Below are 10,616 nucleotides of genomic sequence, written 5' to 3' on the forward strand. Positions count from 1 at the left end.
AATTACAAAAAGTAATTATGTTAAAAATCAAATCTTGTATGCTCCATACAACGAGTGTAGTAGCTATAGAGATGAACTAGGTAAAATCCCACGCGTTGCTGCATGAATTTAGTATAATAACAATAGGTAAAAATAATGTATAACATAGCTAGATAACATAAGATTATGTAAGTTAAAGTGGTTTATGATAATTTAAATTTAAAAAGTATATAGAATGATGATTCAAATGTAAAATTAAGGTGATATGACTTTATGAAAAAAGAAAAATATTAAGATAGTTAATCATCTAAAGGCTCAAAATAATTGAGGTGATATGGCTTAATGAGAAAAGAAAAGAAGAGAGATAATTTGGACCATAGATTAATATAGCATATTTGAATGATGTTTAAATTTATTGATTGTTAGTGGATGATGTTGTGGCATCTTGTTAGTAGATGATGATGTGGCATCTTTGCATGTTAATCCTTAGGTGTTAGTGGGTTATAATTTTATAGTAAGAGAGGATATTCGAGAGCTGAATGTAGTAGTAGCAAATAGCTGTGTATATCAGTATTATTGCAGCAGGATATTTTGTTGAGATTGGTGGTTGCATTTGGTAAATTGAAGTGGTATAAAAATCCATCACTATTGAATTGGGCCACGATCAAATTAGATGGGCCTCCCGTGGTGACTGTGTGAGATGGATCAATCTGTGTTTTTTCATCCAATGGTTCAAAGATAATTAAATCTATTGATCTAGCGACTGAGAATTAACGATGACATGGCACATTGAGGTTTGAGCTTTAGGATCTTAATTGCACCTAGTGGGTTATAACTTTATAGTAAGAAGGGATTTACTCGTTAGAGAAGGTACAATAGCAAATTATTAGTCAGCTATAAACATATTTTAATAAGATAAAAGATGAGATAGAAGAGCAGCGAGCTATAGATCTGTAGCCAGCTACAGCGCGGACTCTAAGACGCAATGTGTGTATGACAGGTGGTACCATATATTAATGGTATCGCATGTAAGTATTGTATGAATTGGCTATTATATTAGCTATAGATAAATTGGAGCTAGTAGTGAGCTATACTATTAAACTTTCTCTTAGAAGACAGAGGGGGGCATGTTTCTATTGTATCGTAATGAAACCAAACATAAGTAGAATAATTCTTGTAATTTGTAACTGCATTTATTGCTCTCCCTATTACAGACAGTTAACGAAATTACAAGATATATAGAGATGTGTTTTTTCTTCTGTACTGAGAATTTCATTTGAGTTTATAATAATTAATTTAAGACTTCAAGTAGATAATTACAAAAAGTTTGTTGACTCGTCGTGGTCGACTCCATACCTCTCAATTCCACCGTCGTGGTTGACGATCAAGGAGGCCTTCTCTTCCGCCTCATTGTCGCAGCAGTGTCCTCTAGGCCAGTGCAGACATCATGCAAGACGCATTATGAGCTGTTTAGACCAATGTGGCGTTGGCATTAAAGCAAGGCTAATAATACAACCAACTTGTTGGCTATAAGGTTCTTCGTAGCTTTTTCTTAGCCCACACATATAATAGTTAGCTATTTACAATTAATACATGACCCACTTGTCTCTCTCACAGAATTTTTTGGTTCTTGTGTCCAAGCCAGCTGTAAGTCTATGGCCTGCTTCTCCTCTCTCTAATTTCTTCTCTCCTCCATCTCAGCATTTAGCCGACTTATAGCCTCCTATTATACTTGCTCTTAGGCATAAGTGGCAGAAAGGCGCACGGGTGTTGGGGGAGGCAGCGATGGGTCAGTGGGGTCTTGGAGAGGCGATGCCAGAGCGTAGGAGATGAGAGCAGGAGGAATAGACGACGGGCACCGCCACGGCGGAGGGGGGGGGGTGGGCGATGAGCGAATCAGGTTTTTGTCAGTGGGATGGGATATACATGTTGGCTTGGTGATATTTCGGTCAATTCAATTAATCGTGGTAGACAACTGAAATGGCTGTATTTATGGACAGTTTTGTCCAACCTCATGCCCGATTGAGTTTGACTAATATCCATGGAAAAGGTGAAACAATCTCTAATGCCGCATCGATCAGTCCATCAAGCCTGACCCTGACTACATGTCAACCAATTGGAAACAACTTGGTCGATGACAATTGCGTCGATGCGATATATCTGACAGGTTCACTTGTGATCGATTACAGCAAAGTGCTGGAACGAATGTAAAGATAAGCAATCTATAATATTAATTATGTTATCAAATCTTGTATGCTCTACACAACGAGAGTAGTAGCTATAGAGATGAATCTGAGAGTTGGATTAGTAGGAAACAGTTCTGTACTCCCTCCGTACTCATAAAGGAAGTCGTTTAGGACAGCGACACGCTCTCCAAAACACAACTTTAACTTCTTTTTTCTATAAAAATATTTATTGAAAAGTGATATATGTATAGTTTTATGAAAGTATTTTTCAAGACAAATCTATTCATATAATTTTTACATTTTCAAACTCAACAACTTGAGAGTTATTTATGATTTATATTTCCAAGGTTTGACTTAAATAGTATCCTAAATGACTTCCTTTATTAGTACGGAGGGAGTATATCAGTATTATTGTAATTTACCCATTAGAAGACAGAGGGGGGCCTTGTTTCTATTGTATCATAATGAAACCAAGCATAAGTAGAGTAATTCTTGTAATTTGTAACTGTATTTATGACGCTCCCTGTTACAGACAGTTAAGGAAATTGCAAGATATATAGAGAGGTGTTTTTATTTTTTATTGACAATTTCATTTGAGTTTATAATTAGTTAAAGACTTCAAGTAGATTACGGGTTCTGATGAAGAGATGAGGCAAGACCGACATGGCTTATTCTGTCAGCCCTTCCTGTACGCCCGCTGGCCGTTGCTGCAGGAACTAGAACTTGTTGCTGTACCAGAAGACGCCCTTGTGGTCCTCGGACTGGATGTAGATGCACTCCTTAGCCTCGCGCCATATCGCCTTGACGACGGGTGTGGGGTCGAACTGGTAGTACTCTCTGAGGACGGGTGGATCACCTTGGTCGCCTCCACCATGTGGTAGTGCGGGATGGTAGGGAACAGGTGGTGTGCGACGTGCGTATCCGTGATATTGTAGAACACTCGGTTGAGGAAGCCGTAGTCACGGTCCACGGTGAGAAGGCTAATTCACGACTGGTTGCGCGCGCCCTCCCCGCGCAACTGGACATGTCGTGCGCGGAGAGGAGGGTGGCGGACGGCGTGGTTTCTTTTTTTTTTTGGACTCGGTATTTTTTTTTGTTTTTTCTTTTTTTTTCGTATCTTTATCAGTTTTTCAGTTTCCTTTTTTTTGTTTTTTTTTCTGTTTCGTTTTCCGTATCTTTTTAGTATTTTCAGTTTTTTAATATGTACTTAAGCAAACTTTGAATGCGTATGTGCATACAAAGTTTGTATACGTGTATACAATGTTTATATACGTTTATATTTTGGCTTTTTATACATATGTAATTACACAAACTTTGTATACACGTATACAAAGTTTGTATAAGTGTATTTTTTATACTTTTTGTACGTACGTACATCAACTTTGTATACATGTGTATATTTTTATACACTAAAGTGCATATGTATATACAATATATATATGTATAAATTTTATATTTACGTATACAAATTTGTACGTACGTATATGGTATGTACATACATATATACAGTTGTATATATATAGGAGAAGAGAGACTGGGGTGGGGGGGGCAGCTGATCGCGCGTGTGCGCGGCGGCGCGACTAGCTGCGGATCAGCAGCCCCAAGGTCCACGGTGGCGAGCGCCCCGCGCAGCCAGTCCCACTCGTTGGAGTTCGTAGTGTGGGATCGCTCGGTGAGTGTGATGGAGGTGTAGGTGACGACCACCAGCCACGCGTTGACGACGAGCAGCGGCATGCCGTAGACGCGCACCACCCACAAAAACTCGTACCCCTCCGCAAGCCTTTACAGCGCGAGCGACACGGCCAGCATGCCGATGTCCGAGATGGCGATGAAGACGCGCTCCCGCCTCATGTAGATGGCTCCGGAGGGATCGAAGTGGCTGGCGAACCGCGGGTACCAGCGACCCCAGGTGTTGAACACCAAATACATCGGCCACCCGACAGTGAGCTGCATGCCGAGGAGCAGTAGCCGGGCGACGGGCCGTTGTTGTACTTGTACACGTACGGGGAGTTCCACGGCAGATCGGACTTGAACCTGGGGACGAACACCTCGTCGCGCTCCTGTAAGCTGGTGTTGGAGTGGTGCCGCTGGTGGCTGTATTTCCACGAGAAGTGTGGTGCCAGAAGCCACAAGTGCAGGACCAGACCGAGGGTGTCGTCTTGGACCGCGTGGTGCCCGCACTCGTGCGCGATGATCCACACCACGAACAGGAAGCAGCCCTGCGCGGCCCAGTAGAACGGCCAGGCGACGAGGCGGCCGGAGGACGCCTGCAGGAGGACAGGGATGCCGACCAGCGCAAAGTTGAGGAGGCCCGCGGCAATGGCTAGCTACGTCACGGAGCAGGTAGGAGAATGACTTGATCACGGAGCGGTGGAAGCGCTGCACGGCTGCATTGCTGCCGGCACGGCGAGGCGGCTCCTGTTCACTACAAGAAAAGAGGTTTTCGCAGGTGGGCTAAACTGGTTTTTGCAGCGCCTGCGAAAATAGCTCTCAGCATTAAAAAAAAATTGGTAGTCACCGCCCACGGCAGCAGCTTCCCGTTCCCATTCCCCCATCCAATCTAGTGTCCATTCCCCATCAATCCAAATCAAATTCACAAAAACATCACAAATAGTTTACAATCAAAACAAACACATCACAAATTAACACATCACAAATTGTGACAAATCTGGCAGGAGGGAGGAGAGACGCCGCTGCCTCCACCATCCTCGTCGTCACCGCCGGATCTGGGAGGAGGGAGGGGAGCCGCTGGATCTGGGAGGGAGGGAGGGGATCCGCCACCATCCGCCCCACCGCCGTCCACCCGCCATGTCGTGAGAGAGGGGAGCGCCGCTGGCCACCGCCCTCCACCTCCCCCTTGCGGCCAGATCTTGGAGGGAGGGAGGGGCCGGAGGCCGCCGCTGCTGCCATGTCACGAGGGAGGGGAGCGCCGCCGGCCATCGCCCTCCCCCGCCCCCTCCGGCCAGATCTGGGAGGGAGGAGCTAGGAGTCGCCGCCGCCCGCCGTTGAGAGTCACCGCCGCCCACTGCCGCCGCCTCCAGCCGGCGGCCAGGGAGAGGAGGAGAGGTGAGGGGAGGAGAGGAGAGGGGAGGGGAGAGGAGTGGTCTGGAGGGGAGGGGGAAGGGGATGGACGCGGGAGAGGAGTGAGGGAGAAGGGAAGGACTTAGAAAAAATCGCCCAAGGTTTGCTCTATTTATGTTCCAAGTCTATTTTCACAGGTGGACCACATAAGAGGTCCACCTGCAAAAATAAAGGGTACTTCCTCTGTTTCACAATGCAAGTCATTTTAGCATTTCCCACATTCATATTGATGTTAATGAATCTCGATAGATATATATGTCTAGATTCATTAACATCAATATTAATGTGGAAAATGCTAGAATGACTTACATTGTGAAACGGAGGGAGTATTTTTTAGGCGAACCGCTTAAAGTGGTCCGCCTGCGAAAATAGATTTTCGCAGGCGGACAGCCAGCATTACCCCATTTTGTATTTTTTTGGCGGCTATTTGGCTCAAAAGGTCTTGTCCTCCTAAGAAAATAAATACCCCACTTCAGCGAAAATATTTTTTTTAGTAGTGGTTTCTTCCCCTCCTTCACCGTCGTCGGCCGGCTGCTGGTACCCATACTGCTGCTGACAGCAATTACACAAAGCAATCGGTCAACAAGTTCATAGTGCTAATTTCCTGGAGAATCGAGAAAAATATCCAACGGGGAGACCAGAAGACGAATTATTAGGGGAAAAACACTATTTTTTTCATTGATTGACGTGTGCATCTAGCACACATGGAAGCCGCCACCTTCTGTCGTTCCTGGTATGACATGATCAAGTAAGTCTGAATTAAGAATAATATGACAATGACTCACCACAACACTTGACTCATCTCACTTGGTTTAGATTGTCTAATGTTATATCTTTTAAGGTTTTAGGGTATGTGCAATCGTCATTAATAAGGAGCTCTTTTGCTTGTTAATTAGAAATGTTTGCTGACAATAAAAAGATAGTGAAGAGACAAAATATCGTCGTTGTTATGCTTAACAACAACTCAACATTAAATCTTATTCTCTATATGAAAACATATGCTTTCATGAAGTGAAAAAAAATAAAAATGAAATAAATATGTTTAAATTAATGGTTACAACTTTTATCATCTTAACTAACTATCGTAAAATCACGGTCTCTAGATATTTTTGCAGTGCCTAATATTGTATATTGGGCTGAACATATTACGGGCTCGAATGAAGCATTTGACAGAAAAAAAAAAACAAAACACCAGTCTCTAAATATGACATGTAATCATCTTTTCTCGCTAGGTAGCTTGTTGGTTTAGATTTTTCATGGCCAAAGGAACATTAATTTAACATAAAAACGAGCGTGAGTCATAAAAAGGACTTTTCTTTGCTAGCTTGTTCAGATCGTCTTATGTTCTACTGGTGCTCGACAGAACCATTTAACACAAAAATTTAAAGCGTGGACACATGAAGATGACTTTTCTTGCTAGGTGGTTTAGATTTTCTTTGTTCTACAGTTATCTGGAGAACAAAATAGGCCTGTTTAGTTCGCGAAAAGAAAAATTTTAGGTGTCACATCGGATGTTTGACTGGATGTCGTAAGGGGTTTTCGGATATGGATGAAAAAAAATAATTTCATAACTTGCCTGGAAACCGCTAGACGAATCTTTTGAGCCCAATTTATTCGTCATTAGCACATGTGGGTTACTGCAGTATTTATAGCTAATCATGGACTAATTAGGCTCAAAAAATTCGCCTCGTGATTTCCTCCCTAATGTGCAATTAGTTTTTTTTTGAAGTCTATATTTAATGCTCCATGCATGTGTCCAAAGATTCGATATGATGTTTTTAGGAAAATTTTTTCGGAAACTAAATCAGGCCTAAGGCCATTCACAATGCGCCTAGCTAGCGTTCGGCCTCAACACCAAAAGTGAAATATTCGCTGCCACATCGTCCATCCACGCGGCCTACTCAAGAACGCGGAGCAAACTGGCCACAGGTTCCTGGCGTCGCAGGTGGGACCCACGCTCGTGCTCCACGTGTCAAGGAAGAGAGAGGGAGGAGAGAGAGAGAGCAGAGGGCATCCCCAAGATCCACGCCGCCAAATCTGAGCCGGACATTGTCCTCCTCTCTGCTCCCGCCGAAGAGGCACCGTCGTCCTCCTCTTCTCCGCCACTGTCGGAGAGAGGAGCGCCGGAGAGAGGGGTGAGGGAGATGCACCGGGGTGGAGGGGCACCGACAGAAGGGGAGGAAGAGCGGCGCGGGCGGAGAGGGGCACCGACAGAAGGGGAGGAAGAGCGGCGCGGGCGGAGAGGGGCACCGGCGTGGAGGTGCGCCGCCCTCGATCTGCGGCCGGCGCCGTCGCCGCTAGGGCCACCCAGCGTCGGAGGGGAGAGGGGAACGGTGGCGGCGGAGTGAGGAGGAGGAGCAGCGGTGGTGGAGAGAAGAGACGGTGGCGGAAGGGAGAAGAGGTGCCACCGCCGCCGCTCTTCCCGGCTCCGCGAGGATGACTGCGCCGGGCGGAGGAAGACGCGGAGGAGGCGAACCGTCGGTGGAGGCAGCGGCGGTGTGCGAGAAAAGGGGGGCCAATTCCACCGCCCGCCCGAGCTCCACGTCCACTGCTGGTGCTCCATGTCCATCGCTGTCAGCAGAGGCCGGTTAAGGTCTTGGGAGTGTTGGAAATTTGGTCATAAATCGGCATATTTTAATCCAAAATATTAAGACAATAAACATGACAATTGCAATATGAATAGATCTAATGACAGTGCTAGATGTATACAACTTGAGTACACTTAATATGAAATAAGCATCAACATTTACATAGTAACGCAATGCTGCCATTGCGAAGAGTATTAACAAAGAAACATCTAATAGAATCGGGAGAATGAAAGTATACCCCGAGAACATCCCACCGCTGGATTTTGAGGCAGTATTGCCTCCGTTGATGTCGTTCATCATCTTGTCTCCAATCTCCGTCGACATCTTGGTGAAGGCGTCGATGCAGCAGTAGTAGCCGTGAAGAACAAGAGCAGTCGCGCTTGAAGCGCTACCCAAAAACTTGATCGCTCGCCTGCCCGTGCAAGTTCTCAAGCGGACGGAGTTTCGGAGGCACCTGCTCGTCCCGTACACCTGTGCGGGCAGGTGAACAGATCCGGGGAAGGATTCTGTAGCTCAGGAACAGAGGAGGAGGAACTCGAAGTGCAAGAGAGGTCGGGAAGAAGAACTTCCCCCGTCCTTCTGGTCGCTGCAGAGTATATATATGTGAGCGCGAGAGTAACGTTCGGAGTCATCAACCGTAGTGTTTAATTTCGTAACCAACGAAATCAATTCACGGTGTTTAATTCCGTAACCAACGGAATCAATTCACGACGTTTAATTCCATAACCGACGCGTTCATTGGTACGAAATCAATTCTCCGTGTTTATTACCGTCCATTCCAAAACGAGAGAGCGCAGCAGCAGCTGCCTGCCTCGCCTCGCCCCGCCCCGCCTGGCTGTCCGTGCACCATCTCAACCGGTCAACAGAGACTCTCCACTAGCTCCATATTTAAGTTGAGACCTCTTCACTTAGATTTCCAAGGTGGTATTATTACCCATAGCACTTAATGTGGGCCAATGGAATTTATTAGGATTTAATTGGGCCCAGTCCATTAATCTAACAATCCCCACCAAATTTCATGGCTCACAGCAAATGCTCTCGATTCTGATCATGTTTGTTATACCAGTGTTTCGGTGGAGACTGTTAAGTTGAACTTCCACCTAGGAAAAGAGCTACACCAGATCACAACTGAACAATGGACTATGCCTTGAATTGTCAGTCTTGTGCGATTCAGGTTTCACTCAAACCCTTTACTGGTACTAGGCTGCCGTTTGCATCCCCTCTGTTTGGAGCGTATAAGTCATACTCCTGGCCTTTTTCATGAGTATCTAGAGATCACCCAGATCTCATAGACTGTGACTACCAGTCGGACTCATATAGGTGTCTTCCTTCTAAGATGTTCTGTAGGCCAACATCTCTGCTTTATGAAAAGCCACTCGGATCACCTTAAGGTGTATACCATCTCTGCTTTCAAGAGCATGCCAATGATCATCTCCCGGATTTGAAACAAACCGGCTCAACTTGCTCACAGCAAATGAGATATCAGGCCTCGTTGCACTAGCTAAGTACATCAATGAACCAATGATCTGGGAGTATCTCAATTGATCTCTTGCTATTCTTCGGTTTTTCCTTAATAGCACACTAGGATCATAAGGAGTAGGAGCTGCCTTGCAGTCACTATAACCAAAGCGACTCAAGACCTTGTCCACATAGTGAGATTGCACAAGTGTAATCCCACCCTCATCTCCTCTCAGTAGTTTAATGTTAAGAATAACATCAGTCACTCCCAAATCCTTCATTTCAAAGCTTTTGGACAGAAAGTCCTTGACCTCCTCAATCACATTGAGGCTGGTCCCAAAGATCATTATGTCATCGACATATAAACACAAGATCACTCCCTCTCCCCCACCATAGCGATAGTACACACATTTGTCAGCTTCGTTCACAACAAAGCCAGCAAATGTAAGTGTATTGTCAAACTTCTTATGACATTGCTTAGGCGCTTGTTTGAGACCATACAAGGACTTCAACAGCTTGCACACCATTCCCTCTTGACCTTTTAGTACATACCCATCTGGTTGATCCATATAGATCTCCTCCTCCAACTCTCCATTGAGGAAAGCTGTCTTAACATCCATCTGATGGATGAGTAGACCATGAGAGGCTGCCAGAGCGAGTAGTACTCGAATCGTGGTCAAGCGAGCAACTGGTGAATAAGTGTCGAAAAAATCATCGCCTTATTTTTGGGTATAACCCTTGACCACAAGCCTTGCCTTATACTTTTCAATTGTACCATCAGGCCTAAGCTTTTTCTTGAAAATCCATTTGCATCCTACAGGTTTGCACCCATATGGACGCTCGACGACTTCCCAAGTACCATTAGACATAGAGTCTATCTCACTACGTATCGCTTCCTTCCAATAGTCAGCGTCAGGAGATGAATATGCCTCTTCAATGGTTCTTGGAGTATCATCCACAAGATATACAATGTAGTCATCTCCAAAAGACTTTGCAGTCCTTTGTCTCTTACTCTTTCGAGTTGCTACAATGTTATCCTCTTCAGGATTTTCCTCAAGCGTTTGATCAATGTGTTCTATCGGCACAAAGTGCTCAGGGGATAAAATAGGTTCTTGACTAGAAGTTCTAGGTGCATTTTTGATAGGAAATTCATTCTCAAAAAATGTGGCATCTCTGGACTCAGTAATTGTACCAACACGCATGTCGGGAACTCCAGAATTTACTATTAAGAACCTATATCCCACACTGTGGATAGCGTAACCAAGGAACACGCAATCTACGGTCTTTGGTCCAAGTTTACGCTTTTTGGCTATAGGTACATTTA

General features: G+C 45.0%; 1 pseudogene; it reads right to left on the reverse strand.

Annotated features, from left to right (window-relative positions):
• Positions 1-2,881: 2,881 nt before the first annotated feature.
• On the reverse strand, positions 2,882-5,791 carry LOC127779117 (fatty acid desaturase DES2-like; annotated as a pseudogene).
• Positions 5,792-10,616: the final 4,825 nt, after the last annotated feature.

This window comes from Oryza glaberrima, chromosome 7 (assembly GCF_000147395.1).
Source record: "Oryza glaberrima chromosome 7, OglaRS2, whole genome shotgun sequence".
Classification (NCBI taxonomy): domain Eukaryota; kingdom Viridiplantae; phylum Streptophyta; class Magnoliopsida; order Poales; family Poaceae; genus Oryza; species Oryza glaberrima.